Raw genomic sequence first — 27,215 nt, 5'->3', positions numbered from 1 at the left:
TTATGGGCTGCTTTTCTGGCAAGTAAAGAATAAAGAGATTAGCTTTAATTCCTGGTGTTTCAGGATTCCTGATTCATGCTGTGAAGTAGATCAGTGTTTTAAAAATTTCACATCTGCATGGAACTCTTTCCTTGTCATACTGTCTGCCGAGTCATCTGTGCATACCTGCCACTGACCCCTTGCCTGCAGCAGAGGATTCTTAGCACACTGAGAGCCAAGCTACAAGTGACGCCTGACACAGGTTGGACATTTGACAGCTTCCTTCAAGTTCTTATGGGAAATGTAGGCATCCTGGTCTTGCAGCTGAAATGGAGAGCCAAGCTGTAAAACCAGGATGCCTACATTTCCCATCAAAACTTGAGATAAGCTGACAAGTGTCCAACCAGTGTAAGGCGTCACTTGTAGCTTGGCTTTCAGTGTGCTAGCCAAACCTGTTGAATTTCTGCGTAATCCCACATGAACGGAAAGAGAACTCTAAGGCACACTGAATGCTCCCCTTTGTAAAACAATCTGCCTTGCAGAGAATCTTGCAGAGAACCTTGCCACCATTCCTGAATCTCTCGTTCACTTCCAAGAAGCCTCAGGAAAACACATCTTAAATCGATTCAAGTGGATGATGGTTTGATCACCTGTGATCCTGACTCTAAAAACGTAAGAAGAGCCCTGCTGGATAAGACCAGTGGTACATTTAGTCTGGTATCTTGTCTCACACGGTGACCAACCAGTTCCTCTGAAAGAACAATAGGGCATAGAGGCTAAGGCCTTCCCCTGATGTTGCCTCCTGGTTTACTGCCTCTGTAGGTTCCCTATAGTTACCATGGCTGGCAGCCTCTGATAGACGTGTGTACATGGGCTGTCAAGTCACAATTGATTTATGGAGATCCATAACCCTTATTCATCTTGGTTTCCCTCTTCTGTTCTTTCTCCAGCTCTGCAATGTCCTTTTTGAGATATGGTGAACAGAACTGCACACAGTATTGCAAATGAGGACTCACCACAGATCTGGGCCGTTTCCAAACGGCTTACCTGCCTCCGGAACGTTGCGCCATCTTGCGGGGAAAACACGAAATATCGTGTTTTCTCGCGTGAGTTTTGCGCGGCGTTGCGCGACATCGCACAAAACTTGCACGAGAAAACGTGATATTTCACGTTTTCCCCGCAAGATGGCGCAACGTTCGAGAGGCAGGTAAGCCGTCTGGAAATGGCCCTGTACAGTGGCAATATGGTAGCAAAGGTTGGGTTGGGGGATTGTTTCCATGGCCATTTGGGGGGGGGTCCTCAAGAAAAAAGAGGTCCTCAGTTTTGGAATCTTCATTTTTTTATCATTTGATAATTTTTGGTTTGTTAATTGATAATTTGGTAAGTTTAGCAACTTGTTTTTATGTGCATCGTATGTTGTTGAGTTGTTTTATTATTTTTATTATGCCTTGGTGGTCTCAAAAGCTGGGAGTCACCTGTACCTCTATGGATCTCTGTGATGACCTGATTGTTTCATGCCTGAGAATATCATAAAGCAAACCTTCTCTCCCATGTTTTCTAGAGTAATTTCTTGGCTCCAATGAAATAGGCGTTCAAGTTCTTGCAATTTTTTTTTTAATTTAAATAACCAGAACCGAGCAGTTCAGAGTAACCACACATCTTTTTATTCAAACACCATAGTGTTGCAAATAAGATCACAGCAAGGAGCTCATCTACTTATTTATCACTTTCTGACCTTGTGGCACATTATAGGAGCAAAGTCAGGAGCTCTGATATCAGAGCCATGTAGAGTTCTTTCGGTCCAGGTCAAGTTCAGTGTCCGTGTTGGCAGTATTACATAATAATAGATGTGGCTCTAAACATACATATATTTTATTTAAGTAATTAATTAACTAGATCTTGGTTATCTGCAATATCGGCCAAGGAATATCAAGGCACAATTCAGACTACGGGCTTGGCTTGAAAGATCTTAGTGATCTCAGTTCAGGTTACAGGTGAATATGACTTGAAATCAAGATCAGATCCATCAGATTTGTTGATTGCATCTTCTGCTTCTTGTAGGTCAGCTGCCTGGCTTTCCAGTAGATGGTAGCGTTGTCAGGCAGGGCTCCATAGTGCTCTGTATGAAACCCAGATCAGCCTCTGTTCAGTTGCTTTGGCAGATGCAGGCTATAAACTAAATCCTCATCAATCCCGAAGTTCTAACATTACTTTTTGTTGATGTTTGCTTTGAAGTTGAAAGTTGAATTTGCCTGGTGACTGAAGCTTTGTGCTGCCTGAACTAAGTCATGAAGATATGTTTTCTATTTTCATTAGCCTTTTAAAAAAATTAATTGCAGACACAATGGCTACTCTAGCAGCAGCATTGTCTACTATCTTTTCTGGGCATTTGGACTTTGTTCCCCTTTAAAACTATAAAACTGTAGTACATATCTATAAAATAAAAAAAATACATTAATAACTGTCACTCACAGCTATGAGGTGGATCCAGTAATTCCCAGACAATAGGGTCACTGCTCTTTCCTACATTCCTCTTCCCCAGAAGTCTTTTCCAGGAATAATAAATTTTAAAAAAATATTCCTGGGGTCTTGGAACCCATGTAGACTGCAGGCAAGGTGGCATCATCCCCCATCACTGGTGCAAAATGAAGTTCCATGTTCCAGAAGTAAATCCACAGGTGACCAATAATTTCAAGTCATATGAAATGGCCACCATTTGGAGAGCACAGTTAATGCTATCTTGTGACGTCAGTCTATAGCTAACCACTTGTAAGCAGCGGCTTGCTACGGACAACCAATAATAAAAAAGAAGCAATGGGGAAACCCACCTCTAGCACTCTGCTGAAGCCTTGAATGTGGGGAGGGAGACATGCAGGAAAATTCATGTGAACAAATGAGATTCACTCACTCCCAGCAAGTTGGATCCCCCTGGTGAGAAGCTATATGTGAATGTTCTTATGCTTGAGATGAACTCATAATTCCAAGAAAGCCACCCTTGGGAACCAATTGAAGCAACAAGTTTGTTGGCCCCCAACAACTTTGGACCAATCAAATCAAACCAACTCATTCCTGTTATGTAATTTCAGGCAGAAAAAACTCAAGAACTTTTACAAATCCCTTGATAGGCTACCATCCTTGTCTGCTGGGCTGCATTAAAACTTCTATGTGGAGTCTGCAAAAAGAAGAACCCGTGCTCCATCAGTGATGCATTTTTCCAGTCTTCCTGTCCTCCCTCTGCCTAGGGTCAAAGACCTGCCGGTCGTCATTTATTCCGTGTTGTCTGCATCCGCCTTTGATCCACTTGCCCACACACAATCCATGACTGCAGCGGGCCAAAGTAAGCAAAAGCCTTTTCAAAACCAGTTTTGCTTCTCACAGCCATTGAAATATGACATCCAGCCACAATTGTCTTCAACTAGCCTCAGTCATTTTGAAAGAAGACAGAAGCAGTCGTAGAACTTCGAGACATGTTAATAAAGATAGCAAAACCGCCCTGTGAAAGTGATTAAGAAATCAGACGCTACTTGAGAAGAAATGATTGCAAATGCAGACACCACTAAAAACATAGCAGCAGTAAAGTCCAGATTGGCTGCCTTGTAGGAGTTCCAATTTATAATATTTTGGTATTTTAAAATGAAGACTTGAGTCATAAGCACGGCTGCCAACAGTCCCACCTGGGTCCAATGAAAAAGATAATAAATATCTCCTCCCTGTACTTTTTCTTGTCATTGTATAGATATTGCAGTGATTGCTTTGGGGGTTTCAAACAGGGGGCCTGGAAACCCTGTCCCCCTGTGCCTTTTCTGTTCCATAATCAGACCGGGGTTATAAAACATTTTCATCTGTGCTCTGTATCTGAAAACATCTGCATTGTGTTATATTTCACCTTTGAGCCAAGAAAATAATGTGTTTTCGATCTTCCAAGAACTATCATGTAGTTTTCATTAATGAAAAAAGGAAGAAGAAGAAAAGAATGAGAACTCGTAACATCTATCAGTTGCTATGGCCTTAAATAGAAAAAATGGACATGTTGGAAACTTCATACGAACAAATGATATAGGGGTGGGCAAAATGAAACAAACGAGTCAGAAATACACCCAGAAATCACAGTTTCATTTTATTAAAGCAGCTTTCAGAACAGTGAACCAAATCTGGGCAACCAAATTATACTGACGCCTTATCACCAAAAAGTTAATGCTTTTTGTTTCAGTTCTTATCTCGCAGTGGCGGCAGCATCTTGTTTTCCTTAATGGCTGATTGGATCCCAAGGGCAAGGGCCCTTATGTTAGCTGAAAGGGGGAATGTGTGCAATATCCATGGGTACATCTTTTTTCCCATCACTACCCAGGCAATGGTGTTGTCTCCATGACAATTGGGTCCTTGCAAGGGGAGACCCCACCCCACTTACTGGCTTTGGAAACATTTGGAAAGAAGAATGTGCAGAGTTCTATCATAGGTATATCTTGGTTTGATTTGAGGCAATACCAGGGCACTGATCTGTCTCACCCACCCACATCAGGGCACTTGGACAAGCAGTTGCTGTGAAGAAAAGTGCTACTGGGGGTGCAAGTGTTCCATTCAATCAATCAAACGATAAAAGCTCTGGAAGACTTCAATTGCAGGCTGCAAGTCAAACGACAGTTCCCTGGGAGTAAGCACTATTCAATAACATGGGATTTACATCTGAGTAGACCTGTTTAGGATTTCTTCCCCTCCACCACATTATTTAAAAACAAATTCTTCACATCAAACTTAAGCCATTCAACTTCTCAGCCTTTTCAAAAACAATCCTGTCTGTTCACAACGAATGGAAAACTTATGGAAAAAATATAGCTGTCTTTAGGCTGGTGGAGAGGTTTTCAGACAATCATGAAGCCTGCCTGCACTTGGGTGATGGAAATGGGTGGCAGTTAATGAGAGAACATCCTGTTTTGCAATACAACACTGAGCTTCAAAGGAAAGATTTGCCCTTCATCGTGGGAGCAAAACTGCAAAGCACAAAGAAACATGGCACCAGCAGGATGCAAAGGCTATAATTTATTGGCAGTACAGAAAAAGAAAAAAGTGAACACAAAACAGGATTGTTTTAAATGCCTCCATGATCCTGGTGGACTGTGGAATGGACTCTAGGATGGTTAGATGGATAGGAAACTGGCTAGATAACCGTACCCAAAGAGTTATTGTCAATGGAATTACATCTGATTGGAGGGAGGTGTCCAGTGGAGTTAAGTCGATTCTGGACTCAATTGATGGCCCAGGGCTCAATCCTGGGCCCAGTGCTTTTCAATATTTTTTTATAAATGATCTAGACAAAGATGTGAAGGGATTATTCATTAAATTTGTAGATGACACCAAACTGGGAGGAATAGCAAACACCCTTGAAGATAGAGATAGAATTCAATGGGATCTGAACACAAGTGCAATTTAACATAGATAAGTGCCGTGTTCTACATGTTAGTAACAAAAATTCAAAGTATGCATACTAGATGAGGGATACACTTCTTGGAAGCAGTGTGTATGATATGGGTGGATAGGAAGCTAAATATGAGCAGTCAATGCGATGCAGCAGCAAAAAAGGTGAAGACAAGCTTGGGGTGCATTAACAAACATTCAAATCACAGGATGTCATTATCCCACTATATACCATGTTGGAATAAGGTCCCACCTGGAGTATTGTGTTCAGTTCTAGAGGCCTCACTTCAAAAAGGACAAATTGGAACCGGTGCAGGAGAGAGCAACCAGGATGATCAGGGACCTGGAGACCAAGCCTCTATGAGGAAAGACTGAGGGCCCTGGGAACGTTCAGTTTGGAGAAGAGGAAGTTGAGGGGAGACATGATTGCTCTCTTGAAGTATTTAAAAGGTTGTTGCTTAGAAGAAGTAAGGGAACTGTTCTTGTTGGCAACAGGGGATAGGACTCAAAACAATGGGTTTAAACTACATGAAGGAAGGTACCAGCTGGATGCAGGAAAAACTTCTTCAGATTAAGAGTATTTCAGCAGTGGAACTGGTTGTTAAAGGATATGGTGGGTTGCCCCTCATTGGAGCAGCTGGACAAATACTTGTTGGGGATTCTTTAGGCTGTTCCTGCGTTGGGCGGAGGTGGAACTAGATGGTTTGTAAGGCACCTTCCAACTCTGTGATTCTATGATCCTGCTATCCCTTTGCCAGCCAGTTTTTCACCAAAAAGCCTGGAAGCCCGCATTGTAAAGAACATGGTTGAAACTCATGTTAACAACAAAAAAACCCCTCAGATTAGATCCAGGTTGGCAACATCCCACCTGGAAAAAAACAAATAATACAGTGTTTTTCATTCGGAAACCCTGTTTTCGAAACCAGGAATGGAAATTTTTTCAGTGCGTACCCCTAAAGTAATATTCATTTGATCCCAATAAGTGGCTCATGTACTGAGCTAGGTTTCTGCATGAAGACCACCTTTAGGATCTCCTCTCCTGGAAGCATGTGCATAGATTGCTTCTGTTTATGGGGAAATGGAGCTGCATGCATATGATGTACCAGCACCATAGGTGTATTTCCAAATGGATGGGCATCCTGACATATGAAGTCCTTTACAGTGAGTTAGACCACTGGACAATTTATTCCTATTATTGCTGACCAATAATTGCTTTGCAAAAGAGACCCCATCATTGTTACGCCTGTGTGCAATTCAGGAAATTTGAGTTAATGTCATCACAAAAGGCCACCAGGGATTGGGCTAATCATAAAATGTTGGGAACTTCCAAGTCCTTCTGCAATGGAGGCAGTTGTTTCTGAATAGGTGCTTTCAGGGCAAGCACAAATGTGATGCCTGACTGGCTCTTCTGAAGCACATCCTGCTCCAACGAGGTAAAAGAAAGCCAGAACAGGCTGTTTTCCTTGAGGAAGAAGAAAAATGGACTCCATAGGGGTACGATGTTGTCAATCATTGCTGTAGTATAAAACCTTCCTGGCACATCGACCTGAAACATTTTTCCTAAAAAATGCTAGTGATTGATCCTAGGACCTTCTGTTTGTGCTCTACCACAAAGCACCTGTTTAGCAGGTAAGGAACTGAAAGCATCCAGGAATCCTCCTTTCTGTGCTGCCCAAAACACATTCATTGAGAGAAACGGTGGCTTTTTCTAGAGTATGACACTCTCTGATTATCAGTGGGCAATCCCCTGTCTTTGATAATTTAAGAAGCAAAATAAAATGGGGAGGGGGTGCTGTCAGTATGTGACACTCTAGAAGTTTCTCCTAATATTAATGGTCCTAACCGTAAAGATGACAGTAAATTCCTAGAGTACCACTTGAAGTGACGTCACTTCCTCCTGAAACTCCATCCTCTCGAGGCACTGCCCCCCAAATCTCCTGGCGTTTTCTTATAAAGGGCTGGGAATCCTAATCCCAGCCTTGTTCTGTTTGTGTGAATTTGTCCTTTGCTGTGCTCCCTCACAAATTTAAACCAGTTTGACTCTAGTATAATATTATTCACGGTCTCACCAGTGGAACAATTAGAATTTTGGAGCTTTGTAATGCTGCAGAGTGTCTCTGAGAGTTGCTTTGAGAGCCAAGACAGTCAAGCAAGTATAAGGGATATATTATTTATTTATTGCATTTATTTTACTTCATTTATACCACCCATTGGGGACACCAAGTGGCTTATATCATTCTCTTCTCCTCTATTTTATCCTCACAACAACCCTGTGAGGTAGATAAGGCTGAGAGAGTGTGACTGGCCCAAGGTCAGCCAGCGAGCTCCCCAGAATGGGAATTAAACCTGGGTCACCCATATCCTAGTCTGACACTTTAACCACTACTCTACACTGACTCTCACTTCATACCAATGGGTTGAGCATATAAGTATTTGATTTGGTTCTATATTGCTTCTGAGGTAAGTTGACTGTTAGACTTTTTCAAGATCTGTGCTGGAGGCTGTGCAGTAAATTGCTTAAAAACCTTTATAAAAGTTTTGTTTCCTTGAACAAGTGTGTTATGCAAGTTTGAATCTGGTTTAAATTTGTAGCATAGGTATTTCCCCTGGGATTAGCCCAGCTCCAATATCTATGTCTTCCTTCAGACTAGTGTATCCTTTCTCACTTTAGGCAAAGCAAATCACTTAACTGTACTGCTTTGTTTGTTCACCTGCCAAACTGGGAAGGGGAGGGTTTTTTAAAAATTGTTTTTATATTTCAAACTTATTCTCAGCCACTCGGCTTCAAAGCCCTCTAGAGCCTCACAATTTAGAAAATCATAATAACAAACCATAAAAAACAAGAAATGTTATGCTTCAAACTGATAAACAGATAAATTGATAAACCATTTCATCAAATATTATAACAAAATGTGACCACTTGTAAAGAAATGCAGCAGATGTAACTGCAGCGAATACAGCCCAACAGTTCAAACCTCCAAATGCACAGCAGAATAAAGTATTTTCACTCTCCTAAAATTCCAATAGAATAAGCCTCAGGGTTATCCACGGGAGTGTTCCGAAGGAGGGCACTGCTCTTTCACTGCATGTCCCAGAATGATGCTTTATGGCTAATTTACAGTCATTTTGCTGCACAGTGCATCAGCATAAAGCAAACTGCCAGTTTGGTGTAGTGGTTAGGAGTGGCAGGACTCTAATCTGGAGAGCCAGGTTTGATTCCCCACTCCTCCGCTTGAAGCCAGCTGGGTGACCTTGGGTCAGTTGCAGCTTCTTGGAGATCTCTCCACCCCACCCACCTCACAGGGTGATTGTCGTGAGAATAATAATTACATACTTTGTAAACCGCTCTGAGTGGGCATTAAGTTGTCCTGAACAGTGGTATGTAAATCAAATGTTGTTGTTGTTATTATTTCTACTGAAGATAGGGTTGCCAGGTCCAGGTTGGGAAATTCCTGGAAATTTGGGGGTAGGAGCCTGGAGAGGGCAGGATTTGGGGAGGGGAGGGGCCTCAATGGGGTATAATGCCATGGAGTTCACCAACCAAAGCAGCCATTTTCTCCAGAGGAACTGATCTTTGTCACCTGGAGATCAGTTGTAGTTCCGGGAGATCTCCAGCCACCACCTGGAGGCTGGCAACCCTAACTGAAGACAATTTGTACTTGGTGTATTATAAAAATAGGAGGAGCTAGGGATGAAAAGGATATGTTGGATGACTTTTGTAATTTGATTGTAGTCTAAAGTTCGTTTCTTGGAGAATGCAGATCACTTTGTAAATAAATAGTTCCTACTTAAGCACAAAAGTGCCATGTGTTGTTATGCTGTTCCCACAACATAATAGGCACCCCTACAAAAAAGGCCCTGCATTTAGTGAATACTAATTTTGGTTTGAGTTACAAAGATCAGAAATAGCCACACTGCCTATATTATTACGGATAGGCATTATCATTTTGCTGCTGCCGCAGACTTTATAAATGATGCATCAGGACTCTGGCACGTACAACAAAGGAACTTAGCACTGCCAAACGACCAGGAAAAAAATGGCTCGGTGCTTCCATTTTTTAAAAAACCTCTAGGCTACTTGCCAGAATGTTTTTGTATTGTTTTGTGCAGAAGCCAGGAATCTGGTCTGCCAGATTTTTTAAAAGTAAAAGCAGCATTTTTTTTCTGCACACAGTATACACACGTGACTGAATTGCACACTTCATTGAACACAACTTAACGTGCATGCTTGCGAGGTTCTTCCACAGCACGACCACCTTACCACAAATTCTGCCAAGAGAGACAGTAGGTTTGGCCCAGGTGCCACACAAAATGCAATGCCTACAACTAATAACATTGTTATGGGGAAGGGGATTTCTTTCTGAAATTCACTTTTTTAGATGTAGCCATTGATTCCCCTTATTCTCTCCCCTTTTTTAAAAGAGACGGATTTCTCATTTGTTTCTCTTGCATATATATTTGAAGGGAAATCAATGCACCTTTTTGTCACTTCAGCCCTTGTTGTCATTTTTTGTTACACATCACATGGTGGTGCTCTCGAAGAGGCACTAGGAAGACATTTGGAAGACATTTTGAAGACATCGCCTGCTTCTGAGTATCTGGAGAGTAAAATTCTGAACTTTTGCAGAATGTTCCTTCCTTCCTTCAAATTTCTCTTTGATCAAAATAGAATTGATTAGAAAGAGTCCCGATTCCTAAAAAGGGGGAAATAAATGGATTGGATTGAGTTTCAGGGAGAAATTGGGTAATGAGAAATGTAGAGAATTTCTCTTACCAGGGAGCATAGAGTTGTGCTGGCCATAGAGATAGCTGCCCCTTCGTGGGAGCCACTTTTGCTCCTCCAAAGGACTGTGGCATTGCATGTGCAGCTTACCAACTTCCATGCAGTCTGAGGAAACTGAGCTGCAAGGCTGCCTGCCTACATAGTAAAGCACTAGTCACTGGGATGGAACTGCTAGTACTTATTGGGGGGATAGGGGGGAATGCAGAAGAGCTCTAGTTCCTGACATCCTGCTCCATTGTTTTCTAGCTGTTTTTGTTTTAGTTTTAGCCTGAGAACTGTTTTGTAGATATCATGGTAGGCTGATGAATGCTTTTGTATGCGGCTTCTTGCTCATGGTTGTGATGTGCTTATTATTTTTGTGGTGTGTCTGTTTTTAATAATTGTTTGATTAATTATTTTATTGTACTGTGTTTATTTTGTTACTTGAATACATACTGGACTACTGAATGCAGCTTACTACCTTAATCTACATTTTAGACGCAACAATAGAGATGGGCACGAACAGCAATACAAACAAAAAAAGCCACGAACAGCCCAATCTGCTGTTCGCAAACAAGCTGTTCGTGAGGCCCCATTCTAAATGAACAAGTGGTCGTTGCAAGCCTCATTCATTGCATTCATCAGCCCATTGCAAGCCTCGTTCATTGCATTCGTCAGGTGCCAGACTGTCAGCCAAACAGTCTGGCACCTGCAATCAATTCCCTTGGCAACATAGGCAGGGATTGTCTGAACTTTGTCTGAACTCCTGCTGTTGCCCTGGAAATCCCAATCTAAACCCAATTTAGCTTGATAGGCAGGTCTTCCTTCCAAGTGTGGAGCTCCAAATTTGTTACAAGAGAGCAAAGACCAGGGGGGAGAGGGTCTCCCAGCTCTGGCTAGTCTTTGGAGAGGCAGAGACAGCTGCTGATGGCATTTTGATAGAGAGACAGGGAGAGTGCATTGGAGCTTGACTTTTCTTTGTGTGTGGTGGGCTAGGGATCTACCCCTTCAGGATCCAGGGCTGCTGCCAGGCTCTGGGCCAAGCTATTATTTACTATTGGTACCTTTCCTGCTGCCTGCTCAGGTAGGGTTTCTGGGAGTGTTGCGGTAGGGATCTTGACCAAACTTGGATGATGGCTGGAGGAGAGCCTGCTAGCCCCCATGAACAGCCATCCATGAACAGGGTCATGAACAGGGTCATGTTCACGGTTGTTTGTGAGTCCCTGTTCGTGGATGGCAATGAACAACAAACATCATGTTCATTTTTTTTTCTGTTCATGCCCATCTCTACTCAACAACAACTCTGTGGGGTAGGTTAGATTTCCATGGCAGACTGAGGATTCAAACCTGGATCTCCCAGATATTAGTCCATTACTCAAACCACTACCTCACACTGGTTCCATTACATCCTACTGGCTGCATTTTGTTTTACTTTTGTGAGCCACCTCAAGCAGGTCTCTAGAGAGGTGATATATAATTTGTTATTCTTATTGTTGCTGCAGCCTGTTGGACTGTACTTCCAAGTACCCAAATTATAGCAGTCACAAGCTGGCAACTCTACTGGAAAGGTGTTACAAAGTAATAAAATGGCCATTGCTCTAGGTTTTTGTTCCTTGCTTGGTAGTGTTCCTCAGAACTGCTTTTTTTCATACAACCACATGGCCCTCAGTCACTTTCATAACAAATTGGAGCAAGTGAGAATTCCATGTACTACAGCCACTGTCAAATGAAATTACCCACTGGAAAAACCCCAGCATTAAGAAGAAGCTAGCATTCAAATTTCTGCTATTCAGTGGACATCTATAGAGAAGGGATGTTGAGAACATCCTGTTTTAAATTATCCCAACACATACAAGGACAACTTTAGCTAAACTAGATTGTCTCACTCCAATAATGTAAATACAATTAGTTGATTTAAAGCACATTTCCTGAGCTGCTTATCTGCTTAGTGGTTCATCGTTGTGCCGTTCAAACCGCATTGAGCCGCTTGTTACACGTTCCTCCAGGAAGAGCCAAAAGATGGAAGGAAAATACCGCCCGAGGAAAAAGTCTATAAAGATTTCTCGCTTTTCTAATCCCTTCTCTCTAATGTTTCTTTGTAAATTTGTCAGATGGGAATGAAATTGCCTCATAACTCTCCAGACGTGAAGAGCATCACTGCACAAAATTACGTACTTGTCAAAGCAAGGGGGAATTTATGCTGGTGTTCCTGAGATGTGATTTTATACAGTCTATTTCCTTTCTGCAGATCATTGCAACTAGAAAGACAAAAACAAGTAGTTTATGTATATCTTTTCTTTCTTTAAAAAAATGTGATTTTTTTTGGCTCTTTTCGTCCTGTTTCCCTTTTGTTTTCTTATCCCCTTCTCCTTTTATCTTCCACCTATTTCTACTGACAGTAAACTTCCATCCAATGCAACTATAATGATAACAGCTATGTTTCTATCAGTATTAGACCTTCATCCCCCACAGAATGCCACAGGAATAGAAGCAACCAAGCTTACTTTTAATGTGAATGCATTGGCCTCATCGATGTGCAGTCCCATGCATTGGATAAAGTGAGCACCAGTTGACAAAAACTTGTGCTGGAATAAATTTTGTTAGTCTTCAAAGTGCTGCTTGACTCATGTTCTGTTTTGCTGCTACAGACAAACACAGCTACCCATCTAAAATTATCATCATGGAAGATGCACACACACACAAAAACACCAAGGGTGTCTATGTGGTCAAAGGGAATTCCTTCTCCTTCCTTTTTGACCTGAGGAAAAGCTGGTTGGATCAAACTCTAAGGGTCAAATCACAAGAGACAAAATACACTTGAATTACACTCCATTTACACTCAAATACACTCGAATTACAAAATACACTTCAATTACCTGTGTAATTCGAATATATTTTGTCTCGTGTGGTGAGACCCTAAATGCCTAAGTTCAAGCAGTCCATTTCTGAGAATATATATTCTCCCTGATTTTAATGTGTCTAAACAAGAGATGGGAGAAACCTAGGGACTTGATTGCTTTTAACATTGGACACAACACAGCTGAGTGAGTGAGCAGGGTCTGGCAATATCAACTGGAAGAAGGATAGGGACAGTAGGAGAAGGCAGCATTCTGAAACATGGACTGTCTGTGGACTGGAGTGTGCCATTCTCTCTTATTCAAAGGGCACCTTAAAGGGAAGTCCAATGTTCATGCAGCCTTTCTCGCATGCCAACTTCCTCTACCACATTCATGTTTCATACTGCGGGCAGAATCTCCCTCCAAAAAACAACAATATCTGATTCTGCTGCAGCAGAATACCGACAACAAAAAATGGAAATCACACACACACATACACATAAACTGTTGAGATGTGATCCCTTTAACTCATACAAGTGAGTTGCTGGACAAGCAGCAGTTTCAGTCTTCAAGGGCAGCCCCATGTAAGACACATCACAGTAGCCTAACCTGGATGTAATCTGAGCATGGATGGCTGTAGGTAAAGTCAATTAAAGATATGTATACCATTAAAGACAGCAAATCCTCTGTCTGAAGGCATGGATCGAAGAGTACCTCCTGAGCTGTGAACCTGCCCTTAAAAAGATAGTACAAACCCATCCAGAAGACATTGAATCCATGATCCTTGACTGGCCTTGCTGTCAAGTGATAGCATCTCAGACTTATCTGGACTGGCTTTCAGTTTGTTGACACTCATCTAGCCCCTAATAGTGTCCAAACACTGGTTAAAAGCATCCTGACTTAGCTGAAGACTTGGCTGAAGAGAAGAAATAGAACTGAGCATACAGAAGACTCACTTGAAACTCCTAGATGACACATCCCCCCCCCCCAGTTTCACATAGATGTTGAACAGCCTATGAGACAAGAAAGAACCCTAAAGGACCCTGTATTCTAAGTTTCTTGGGTCAGGCAGCAGCTCCTTCAGTCAGCCACACAGGAAAGGAGCCACCAGACCGTGGTCTCTCAATAACCATCTCAGCCTTCCTCCACAAGGATGCTAGATTTGATATGGTCCAGGAGAAACGACAGGGTCTTACTTTCTGTCTGTCTCCTTGCAAAGTCAGGATGATCAAAGCAGCTTCAGCCACTTTCAAAACCAGATTGGAAATGGGTCCAGATGTTCTCTTTTAAGGAACAGAACGTGGAACTGCTCAGCCACCATTCATGCAAGCATCTTGTCCCCAAATGGAGGGTAGAAATACACATTACTAAGTACTGAGGGACACTCAAGTGAACATTTTACGTGTCCTCCTCCCTCCAATTTTCTATGCACTCACTCACACAGTCACACTTCAATTTGCTCTGCATGAACACATTCTCATGTTTGATATCAATTCCTCCTTAACTGCTACACCAAACTGCTACACCAAACTGGACAGCCAGTTTGGTGTAGTGGTTAAGAGTGTCGGGACTCTAATCTGGAGAACCAGGTTTGATTCCCCACTCCTCCGCTTGAAGCCAGTTGGATGACCTTGGGTCAGTCACAGCTTCCTGAAGCTCTCTCAGCCCCACCCACCTCACAGGGTGATTGTTGTGGAGATAATAATAACATACTTTGTAAACTGCTCTGAGTGGGTGTTGTCCTGAAGGGTGTTCCCGCAGCAAAACCAGAACTGAACTGATGCTCTGTCCTCTGGAATCACTTGCAGATGCAATCACACAAAGGGAGCTCCCGTGAAAGTAGCATGTATGTGCGCCAAGCAAAAACAGCCTGCATGTGAAATGAGGACTACACATACAATGCTGCACATTAGCATCCCTAGGTACTTAGTAACATGTATTTCCACCTGGTGATATCTGACACCAGCAGAGTTACTGAAATCATTTGGATTTAGGGTGTCTCTCTTAAGGAGGAGTCTCAGGGCCAAGCTACAAATGACGAATGACACTTGAACAGCAAGTGTATTTCTCCCTGTTCACTTGCCCTCCACTAAATCCACTTGCCGTTCAAGTGTCATTTGTCATGTGTAGCTTGGCCCTCAGTGACCTCCTTCAAGGCCAGGCTTGCTGCAATGATTCACACATTACAGTGCACAGGTTGGACCAGGGGCACCCATGCAGTGTAACACTGAGATTTTTTAAAATATATATATATATATACTCTGCTTTTCTTCCCTAGTGGGGATGCCAAGTGGCTTACACCATTCTCCACTCCTCCATTTTACTCTCACACAACAATAAGGCTGAGAGCGCATGACTGCCTCAAGGTCATCAAGTGAACTTCTGTGGCAGAGTTGGGATTTGAACCTGGGTCTTCTGCACCCTATTCCAGCACTCTAACCACTAACCCACATTGGCTCTCATGAGTTGCCAGAGCTCATTTAATTATGTTTTAAAATATTTATAATCCAATGCTCCTTGTGGCTCAAAGCAATTTACAAGTCACAGCTAAAACTTTACAATTTAAAACCAAGGGTTTGAATGGGGTAGAAACTGTGGGCATCTTTTGCAAGGAAGGGATATTTGGAATTATTATAAAACTCCTGATACCCCTCCCCACAAAAGACACTTGCAGTTTATACCTCATTCAAAGCCTTGGTGAAAAAAATGACTTGGCAGCACCTTCTAATAATTTCTAATGATGGTGGTCCCCTCACCTCCTCATGGAGCCCATACCTCAAAATGGAGGCTAGAATGGTAAAGGACTGGGCTCTGCTTGATGCACCATGGGAGAGAGGGCTGCAGCAGAGAGAGAAAACAAAGTAAAATGGCTCCTTTCTCCATATTGTACTAATGGCTCACATCAACAGGAGAGATACTTTTTAGGAGTATGTGTAATGAAAATCATGAGCTGTAAAAACCACAAAAATAACTGTTTACAGGTCTTACTTGTGACTCTCCAGAACATAAATGCTACTTCTGGCTGCTTGGTAGTCACGAGACCCTTCCTTGATTAAAAAACAAACACACATATTTCCCGCCCCGCCCCCTCAAGTTCCAGCATTTACCAGCAACGCAGCATAAGCTCTCATTTCACTTGGAATTTGTACTGATTTTCAGGACAATTGCTCCCTTCCAATCAGATCATTGTAAGGGAGGAGCAAAGAGCACTCCTGGCCAATTCCAAGCTGCTGAGAGCGGGCATTCTCCTTCCTCACTCCCTCCACCTTCCCCCTTTACCTCTCCTTGTGTATGGGCTGGAGACAGTTTTTTCTTCTTGTAAAAGTAGAAAAGCCTTGGCTTACTCAGGGGCCCATAGAATTCAAACACTTTGCCTAATTTGCATGAAACATAGGGATTCTTTGAAGGAGAGGCAAAAGACACTGCTGAAATTTTGGTGACATTTGGGTTGAAAAACAGTGACTCCAGCCCCCTCAGAAGTCACCCATAGGGAATAATGTAAGAGTCACTGTAAGTCACTGTAAGAGTATAAAAAAAAATGAAAGCAGACAGGGCTTTGTTTATTTAAAATGTTGGTAGATAGCTGAAGCTCTCTTGCTGGCTGGCTGCTCCTTGACAGCCATTTTAAGAATTAATAAAGAGAATTTAGTGTGGCTACAGAGAGAGAGTGGAAAAGAGCAAGAGTCCAGTAGCACCTATAAGACTAACAAAATTAGTGGTAGGGTAAAATTCATACCATACCGCTAATTCTGTTAGTCTTATAGGTGGTATTGGACTCTTGCTCTTTTCCACTGCTACAGACAGACTAACACGGCTAGAGCAGACCTAGAGAGAGAGAGATGTACTTTGGGAGTGTGTAAAATTGCTTCCCTCTGTTCAATCTGATTGAGACTTTGATAGGGATTCCATTCTCCCAGTGGTGGCAGGGGATCCCCATTCCCAGCCTCTGCCCCTGCCACCTCTCACCTGGCTGGCAGGGAGGGAAGTATTGGGAACAGGCCTGAGAATCCCACAGTGTGTTCCATGATGTCATTCCTAGTGCGATGTGGAAGTGCTCTGGAGAACACACGCATTCTGCATGAATGAGAAGTAAGGTCTCCCAGCGTGTGCACTTCCAATCCCCCCCGTCCCCCAACTTGGGCTTCAGGGGACCCAGAATCCCTAAACATAGGGGTTATTTAGATTAGATTCAGAGCCAGTTTGGTGTAGTGGTTAAGATCGCGGGACTCTAATCTGGAGAGCCGGGTTTGATTCCCCACTCCTCCGCTTGAAGCCAGCTGGGTGACCTTGGGCTAGTCAGGGCGCTCTGGAGCTCTCTCAGCCCCACCCACCTCACAGGGTGTTTGTTGTGGGGATAATAATAACATACTTTGTAAACCACTCTGAATGGGTGTTGTCATGAAGGGCAGTATATAAATCGAATGTTTATTAACTTTTTATTTTATTATTATTGTTGTTGTTATTGTTGTTGTTGTTGTTATATGGAAGACTGAGTTCTCTGTAATTTTGGTGTTATTGAGTGCAAAAACAGTCTCCTCAGAGCCTCCAGTTGGTCCTCCTCCCCTTCCCCATTGAACAGAAAGGCCATGAAAATCATGAGAACAGAAAAAAAGGTTGGCAGATTTCGATCTTGGCCTGGCAACACCCCAGTGGAAAACTACCCAATCATGTTAAACGTTTCACTCAACACCCGCAGACATAGAAACCACAACATGAATTTTCTAGATGCACGTCCCTAGTAATTTTATTCAATTCCCCCTCAGCATTGCACCCCCTCCTATCTTCCAAAACTCAGAGAGAAGTCAGGACAACTGGCAAGCCGGTTGGGGGAGAGGAAAGTGGGGGGAGATCTGCTTCATGAGCTCCTTCTGCGAACTCTTCCCGTGGAACCAGCCTACTCAGATGTGCCTTCAGGATGCACCTTCTTCCTCACACTGACTCTCATTGGATAAAAGGGCCTGTTGATAGCTTCTCACTCACCACCCAAAAAATCTTAAACCTGGTTCTTTGCATATGAGCAACCATCTACTGTGCTGCTTTCTTAGTTACATTTCGCCCTGGCCAGTTGCTTGGAGGGTTTCTAGGAAAGATCTGTGTTTATTTTAAAAAGCATGGTGATGATGAAATGAATTAACCTCTTAGGCAGGCTATTATAATTACAATTTTAATAATACAGTTGATTATTGGGGGGCGGGGGGGCTCAGATTGGAAGGTCTCTTGTTTATAACACCCCCACCCCTCCAGTTTACTAGCCCTGATATCATTACAATGTCTGCACTTTGATATATACGTTTGATTGTTACCCTTTTAATGGATTAAAAAAAAAGATTTAAGTACTTCATTCTGTTGCATTTTGACAGCTGTTAGCCATCATTTTTCCATTCACCTGCATTTAGCAGTCCCATAAAGGGAGGCAATCTTAGAACTAACAAGAGCCGGGCACTGCAAGGTGATAATTCTGTATCACTTCGGCCTATAAATACCTGACAGGCTTTGCGCTGAGTCAGCAGTCTGTAACAAAGTAGCAGCTGTGCCCTTTTATCTGTGCGAGTGTTTCACAGCAATTGGACTATCAGCCCCTGCAGTGAAAATCCATAGTATCGATCAGGCCATTTCTCCACTGTAATTCTTTTGTAGGAAATCCCTGATGACAAATTTTAGCTGCACCACTTTTTGATCGCAGGTTTGATGTAAGTGATCTCCAAGGGCAGAGTTAAGCTCTAGGCCGTTCCAGATTATCAAGCACTAACTTTATTTACTGAAACTACCATTGTGGTCACCCAAGGAAAAAAAAACAAGAAGAAAGAGGGAGGGAGGAAGAGAGAGGGAGATGATAAAGTAGGGACAAAATAATTTTTCAAAACAGGAAAGAGGGGAGGGGAGAAAAGAAAGAGTTGCATCCGCTACTCGATTCTAAATGTGGGTTATAAAAATGTGTTCCACATTTATAAACTCATAAATAGTGGAAATGCATTTTGATAAAAATGCCTCGATGACGTTGAGTGATACAACTGAAAGATTTACAGATATGGCCTGGTAATGCAAGTCCTTCTTTGTTTGGGCTGCTGCTTGGGGCTGAGTGCTCCTGTTCTTGAAAAGTGATTAATCTCCGTGGTGTAAAGCTGGAGTGCACTGAATCACGGGAGACTCTGATAAGGGCATAAGAACAGCCCAGCTGCATCAGATCAGTGGAGGGTTGCCAACCCCCAGGTGGGGCCTGGAGATCTCCTAGAATTAGAATTGATCTTCAGATATCAGTTCCCTTAGAGAAAAATAACTCCTTTGGAGGGGGGACTTTATGACATTATACCCTGCTGAGGTCCTTCCTCTCCCCAAACTTGTCCCTCCCTAGGCTCCACCCCAAATCTCCAGGAATTTTCTAACTTATAGTTTGCAACCCCAGTTATGATCCTTCTAATCCAGCATCCCATCCCACACAGCGACCAACTTGTTGCCCTGGAGGAAAACAGAGAGAGAGTAGATGCCAAGGCCTTCTTCCGATGTTGCCTCCTAGCCCTGGGTTTCAGAGGCTTACTGACTTGAAATATGGAGTTTCCTTTTAGTCACTATGGCTAGAGGCTAGTGATGAATCATGAATCTGTCTAATCCCCTTTTAAAGACATTGATGTTCATGGCCATCCATTGGCATCAAATCCCACAGTTTAACTGCTTGTTGAATAAAGAAGAACTTCCTTTTCCCTTTTGTGAATCTGTGGCCCATCTGTTACCAGAATGGGTCTCCTTGCGAGTAAGAAGGGGGAATTAGCAGCAAGGAGGGAGGCTATGTGAGAGGGGTAACATTGGGATACTCCACCAATTTTTATGGGATCCCCTCCCCAAGGAAATAAACGAGACTGGTGATCTTAACCAATCATGCCCAGTCCTCGGCATTTGCATGAACATTCATTCATGACTCACTTTCCCGGGCAGGACAGCAATACTCTGCCCAGCCTGGAATTTCCCTAATGCTTATCAAGCTGCATTAATTCAGGGGCCCTGTTATTTTTATATCACAGGCTGTTATTAAACATGACAGTGGCCAGGGTTGACTGCTCACACATCAATTAGGTGTTTTGGGGCTACCCATGTGAATCAAGGAAAGGGTCATAGCTCAGAGATGGAGCATACACTTTACATGAAGGCCACTCTAGGTATCTCCTGTTAAAGTATATCAAGTGGGAGATCTGGGGAAAGACTTTCTCTGCCTCAGAGCCATGAGAGTCTCTGCCAAAATAATGGATTAGATAGATCCAGAATCCATATAAGACCTTTCATAGACATTTAAATAAACAAGAGCTCTAAATAAACAAGAGCTCTAAGACATCAGGGACATGTTTGGGTCAGCCCTCCATTGCTTTTGTCGTGGGTCAGCCTCGGTTGGGCTCCCTGCCTGCTGGAAAGTCCTCCTCAGAGGATGAGGGGCTAGAAAAGTCAGTGGAGCCAGCAGGAGATCCGCCTATGGTGCCAGAGGGGCCATCAAGCGACTGGCAACCAGGACCCTCTGGAAGCTGGCGAGGGTGAGGGGTCGTGCAGAGAAGAGGAGGAAGTGGCACCCCAGAGATCCAAGCCTCTTGAGCCAACAGCAAGGCGGAAGGCTCGGGCGAGGGAGGCTGTTTGGGAAAGGTGTTTGGGAAACCAATTCGAAATAACCCGAATCCCAAAGTGTCAAGCCACTTCTGGATTCGAATGTTTAAACCACTTCAGTATGCTCTACAAAGATTCGGGTATCTTTACGAAGCACACTAAAGCTCAAAGAAACACTTTTTCTTGCTGCTTGCAAAATGAAAAGTGTAGCTTTCAAAGTTCAAACTTCCCACCCCGCTGTTTTTTTCACCTAATGGGAGGGGGAGGAGGGAACCCCCCCCCTTCCTCTCCCATGAGGTGAAAAAGCAGCAGGGCAGTAAGTTTAAAGCTACACTTTTCTTTCCGCTTGCAAGCGGCAAAAGAAGTGTAACTTTAAACTTCCCACCATGCTGCTTTTTTCATTCGATGGGAGGGGGAGGAGGTTCCCTTATCCCCCTCCCCTCAGATGAAAAATGTGGCCGGGCAAGAAGTCTGAAACTTTTCTTGCTGTTTGCAAATGCAACAGCTAGAAAAGTGCAGCAGCTGCTGCCGCTTTGCCCAAAGCTTTCCAAAATGATGTGAATCAGCAATGCTGGGGACAATTAAGAAATCCCAAATCTTTCCACATCGGGTCCAATTTGGGTTAAAAACCCAAACTGGAAACCCGAAGTGCACATCCCTAGTCTCAACAAGACCCAACCTGAATAAAATCCTGTGTGCAGATGATACCTTTGAAGAAACTTGAATGTGGCACTGTAGACCTGTCATCTCCTGTGAAACTAAGGTTGCCAAGCAACTGTTGGGAGGGCTATCGATGGGGATATGGGGGGCATGGCATTGGCTGTGGCATCATTTCACTTTGGATTTTTGAAAGTAAGTGACAAAGGTTGATCTAAGAAGACCTGGAAACTCTATGGTTTCTGACAATTCCTAAAGCTAGCTCTAGGAATTGCTGGAGGCTTTATGATTTTACCTGAGAGTTTTCAGCAATTTCTAGACCTAACCTATGTCACTTCTAGGTTTTCTTTACTGGAACTGACATGATGCTACACACAACATTGCAGAATTTTTAAAAAATTTCTCCTGCCATTATGCAGAGCAGTGGTCGGCAACAGAAGTGGGTGGGTTCCCTTGTCCCATGAGAGAAATAGGATCCTTACATAGAATACTAATTTGTCTAAATTTTTTTCCAGCTATTATTCAAAGCTCTTCAAAAAAAAACTCTTAACAGCATTTTTCTAAATATTTTTGATAATATATCCTTCAACTGAGATAATATATAAAATGCTAAATAACTAAATATACAGAAAACATTCCTAACAAATGTTTCTGTATCAGTTTGCTGGAAAGAAAGAAAAAAGAACCTTTAAGGATGGCAATTCCAGCGCCTCTCCAAGCAACTTGTTCCACTACTGATCTGCTGTTAACAGTTAGGAAATTTTCCCCAGAGGTTTAACTTAACCTCAAAACCTCCTTCTCCGTGGAAATTGAAATAGCAGCAAAGCGAAGGTGAAAGGACAGCAGAACTATATATTCCTCTCAGAAAAGGAATACATACCACTGACTCCTTCCTTCCGAAACAACTGCTCAGGAGAATGTTTAAAAAGCAGGACCGGACATTGGGCATCAGAGAGGTGAAGACCTCACTGCAGGAGCAGGCAAAGGCTGTGTATTCAAACATCTGCAGACTTCAAGGAGCAGGCCTTTCTTGCTATCACCCTCTTTTGCCACCCACTGAGTCCCCTTCATCCATTGTTCTTGTGTTTAGTAGAGCCTCAGAAACAGCATGGGCAACAAATTGGGGGTCTGCAGCAGAAGGGGGGAGGTCATGGAAATCAAACTCTGCAAATGGAAATTCCACTCAGTTGGAGGAGCGGCATGGTTGGAAAGAGGCCAAGGCTTCTAAGCAAAGGGTGAGGCAAAGGGAAGGAAAATTTAGAGGCAAAGCAACAACTGTGGGGTTGGGAACTGCCAGATTCAGATGAGGAAGCCTTCAGACCTGTGATCTGCTGTTTGTTGTGCTAAGCCATTGCAGATCAAAAGTTGCTCTCACACTGGTGGTGGCGCATCTGGAGAAGGCCCAGTTCTGCAGATAGCAAGGAGAAAATCTCTCAAGGCAGGGGCCAATTACAGAGTGGTGGGTGTAGCAAATGGGACCCAAAAGGCCAGTGGTATTCTACAATAAGGAGAAGGTCTTCAACCCAACTTCTGCAAGATCTGTAGTTCAGATCTGCCTATGATGGTCAAACCCAACAGGTTTCTGAACATTCTGAAACAAATAATGTGTCATATTCTGTCCAGGTAACAATGCTGCTGTGAGATGCTCCGAGACAATTGGTCGCAAAGAAGTTTGGAAATTTAAGAAAGAAAAAGAGTTTAGATAAACATAGATTAGAGTGGCAATTCCCACCACCCTCCATCCAGTTTTGGAGGACTCATTCCCTTATGAGTTAGAACTCTTAAGACTCCCCTCTCCTTTGATAAAGCAAGAAGAAACAGATACCATGATGAATGCTCTAGTAAAAATAACATTTTTATTTATCTCTTGCGTTTGCATTCATTATGTCCCCCAATAAATTCATAGTAGTGTACCTGGGGGTTCCTTTATATTTTTATTTTTTTTACAGTCATCGCCCTGTGATTTAAATTAGGCTGAGCAATAATTGCCAAGTGAATTTCATGGCTGAGTGGGACTTTGAACTCTAGACTCCATGGGACAACACCAGTACTCTCTTCGTTGTACTACCATCCACAGGTTCATTTTTGTCAGGCAGTTAGGAGCTATTGAGGACAGGCCATAGATGCAGGGGGTCAAGAAGGGCCATCTGTATACCAAAGCTATTACTTTCACCCTCTGTTAGCAACATTTTGAGATATGCTTGCTCTGCTTACATTGCATGAGGGCAGTATTTCAGCAGCAATTCATCTTCCCTCCTGTCCTTCTCTTAACAAGGAAGATTGAGTCACATCCAAACACTACCTTGACAAGATTTAGCCAATCTCATCTATGGTACCTCAGGACTTCGGTTTTTTGACCACTGAAGACTGCTTGCAGCCTCAGTCATTAACCAATGAGAGCTGTTGTAACACTCTAGCCAATAATAAACTCTTGATTTTCCTCCTCCCTCCCACTCCACCCACTATCTCTTTCTTACTTTGGAAGGTAGCAAATGGCCTGAAGAAAATACCATGTTAATTCAGGCCCTGATACTAAGAGGAGACGTTTACCTAATCTAAAGGAAATTCAGCTCACTAATGTTATACTCTTTTTTTTTTCTTTTTAGGGGGAAACTAGCATGTGGAATGACACACCAACCTGAACATTACTGCAGAGTGCATGGATGGCATGGCGCGTGGTGCATATGCTTCTGCCTTGGGTCAGAGCCATGGACAGAAATATACGAAAAGTTGCTTGTAGACTGAAATGTGGTGATCGTTTCCGACAGCATTCTCTTCAACTGGAGATTATTTCTGAACCGCCTCCAACCAAATGCCAGTGAGCAGCGCCTTGCTTCTCAGAGTTCAAGAGGGTATTTGCAAACACAGGCCGTAAAAGACCTGCATGTCTCCAGCTTGTAGAGGGTCGTAATTCTTTCCAGCAAAGTTACCTTTCCTGTTTCTATGAATTACTCTTACATTCTTGTAAGAGATATGGTTTGAGGTATTTACGGTGCATTCAATTCTGCTATCATTGATTTACTGGACCCAACCTGCTCCAGGATATGATGTAAAGCCCCTTATTCCAATAGAAGGAGGGGGGAACCTCCTTACCGCTCGTGGAGAACAGCATTTTCTGCCCTGCTGCCCTCCAGCAGATGACCAAGAGAGATAAACAGAGGGCACTTCACTCTCCAGTTGCAATGCGCCCGGTGATATGAAGGAATCAATCAGACAAAAGCAGATTATTAGAGTGTCTGAGAGAGATCAAACATTGCTGGCATCTTCACCCACACACGGTTGATTTACAGGCAAGCTGATAAAGTGCTGCAGCTCACTGTCAGAAGTACATGACAGTTCCTCTAGCTCTATGGATAAATTATTGCTGAAGCCCATGATAACATTTCTCCACCTAGCAACCAAACATAACAGGATGTGGCTTCTAGCACTAAGAGCCGGAACGATACAAAGAGAAACACGGGAAACTCATTGTGCAGGAAGGAAGCAGGCAAAAGGAAAGGGACTCGTGTAGAATGCATCCATGTGCCTTTTATAGATAGGAATGAGGAGGAGGATTCTACCTTTCTGAATATGCAAATGTCAGTGGTGAGGGCTGCATGAAAAACAGCACATGTACCCGAGGGGCACTCAGATACCCAAATATTGTGTTAGTAAGGTTGCCAGCAGGTGGATGGCACTCTGTGAGAGACTGTGGGTGGGGACATGAGGGGCACAGTCCTGGCGATGTCATGATGTCATTTTTGAGATGACCCTGGAGGTGACATCATGCCGTCACAAAACGCTCTAGCAATTTACTGTATAGTTAAAGGAGAATGCTGGAGTATTGCATCACTTCACCCTGGGAATGGCATTATGTAGTTGATGCAATCGTGATCTAAGGTTCATATTTCCCCACCACCCTACTGAGTGTTGGTGACTATCAGGGGCTGACACTGATAGTCACCAAGAAAAAAAAGAAGAAAAACCCCTCAAACTCCCACTGCATTATAAGGTGGGTGAAAAACCCAACCCCATTTAGCCAATTAGGAGTTTGGGGAAAACTTCCTACCTGGCTCTGGGACAGCAACCGGCTAATCCTGCACTGAAACAGGGTGAGGAGGGTGGGCTGATCTCATGGAACAACTGACGAGATGGGGGCAGAGATGCTGTCTAACGGCATTTGTCTCCACCTCCGGGTTGAAGCCTGGATGTAGGGCTGGGAACATGGGAGTCTGGAAAGGCTGTTTTTCAGCTGAACGACACCAAAATTGCAGCAGCGCTCCTAGAGCCTCTCCACTAAAGAACCAGAAAGTTTCACACAAATTGGACCAAGGAGCCCAGTTCTATGGGCTCCTGCAAAAAGTGCCCTCAGCCATAGTACTTACAGAGGAAAAAAGGGACCCACTCCTACAAAAAAGGGAGGGAAGGAGGAGTGAGCCAGAAGCAAAGTTCTGCCAAGCTTGCCTTCTACAGGCCACTGCCTGGGAAATCAGTAGAATCAAGGAAAAACAAGATGCCTGCTGCATTGCTAACAGTAAAAACACAAGAAACAACACAGATTTTTCAGGGAGTGGGTTTTGTAATTCCCCAGCATCCTGGATTTCTGTGACCATTTTGAAAAATTGTGGTAACCACCTGAAACAGCAGTTTTCATGTATATTTTCACCTCAGCAATTCTGCAATGTACGCTCATAGTAGAAACCCTGAACTGATGCTTGGAGTCAATTTTGATGTGGGCTAATAAACTGAAGTTTAATCCTGACAAGCTAGAAATGCTTCTGGTGAGTGGAAAGTCTGACCCAGACTTAAAGTATCAGTTCTTCTACATAGAGTTGCACTTCCCTTGAAGGAATAGGTCCAGAGTTTGGTGGTGCTCTTCGAACCAGGCCTACTGCAAGATAAGCATGTGCTAGCTGAGGTCAGGGGTACCCTTTATCAGGGCACTTTTCATACTGCTTACCTGGACTCGCAATGACACGGAACATCGCGCTAAAAACACATAACATCACGTTTTCTCGCGTGAGATTTACGTGACGTCGCGCAAATCTTGCATGATTAAACGCGATGTTACACATTTTTAGTGCGATGTTCCGCGTCGTTGCGAGTCCAGATAAGCAGTGAGAAAAGGACCCAGTTTTGACTGGTTAGCCTACTTTGGCCTTCCCTGGGCAGGAAAGATCTGGCCAATATGATGCATACCCACATTATATCTAGATTAGATTATACTATAAGTGGCGCTCCCCTTGATAAACTTTCAGAAACTTAATTTGGTGCAAAATGCTACAGCCATGTTGTTGACTGGAGCAGCTTTGCAGTGCCTCCCAAATCCCTCTGGAGATGGTGTCCCCCTTGCCTCCTCAAGAGGCCCATTCCATAGGGTAGGAACTATGATAGGAAAAGAATGAGCCCTAGTTGATGCCAGAAAGGCTCCCCTAAGCATGCAGACAACTAGTAGGTGGCAACTGGTGCATGGGAACTTATGTAAAGGGGCGCTCTTGTAGGTACATACACCTTTGTGTAACATGAAAGAAATGCATGTGCAATGTTGCTGTTCAGATGTTGCAGTTGGCTTATTTAAGCTAACCACATGCACAAATTTCTGGCTCATAGTTTTCAAGTCTGATAGATTAAATAGCAATTGTATGCATACTCCTATTTGTTTGTGTGTGAGAGAAAGAATGGGGATTGGGGAGAGTTAAGGCAAACAATCAAGTGTGAAACATAACTTCATTTTCCCATCTTGAGTTACTGTTCAGCTCTTCATTGGATTTTTTTTTACTGTGGCTGTAGTAAAGGAACTAATAAAAGGACAATTAATGGATGTTTTTGAATACAACAATTTGGAGTTCAATGAAAGAAAGACTTGTTAAAGGCATTATGCTTCAGAGGCATGTTTATTTTTTGTGTTGCCTGTTATAAAAATCAGATATTTTGAACCCACAATGTGGCCCCCTGCATGAAAATGGGACTGTTGGCAAAACCTGCCACCACAGAGTTAGCCTGTC

The sequence above is a fragment of the Eublepharis macularius genome, chromosome 5, assembly GCF_028583425.1.
Source record: "Eublepharis macularius isolate TG4126 chromosome 5, MPM_Emac_v1.0, whole genome shotgun sequence".
Classification (NCBI taxonomy): Eukaryota; Metazoa; Chordata; class Lepidosauria; order Squamata; family Eublepharidae; genus Eublepharis; species Eublepharis macularius.
The sequence above is the reverse complement of the archived record's forward strand: the minus strand, read 5'-3'. Positions refer to the sequence as shown.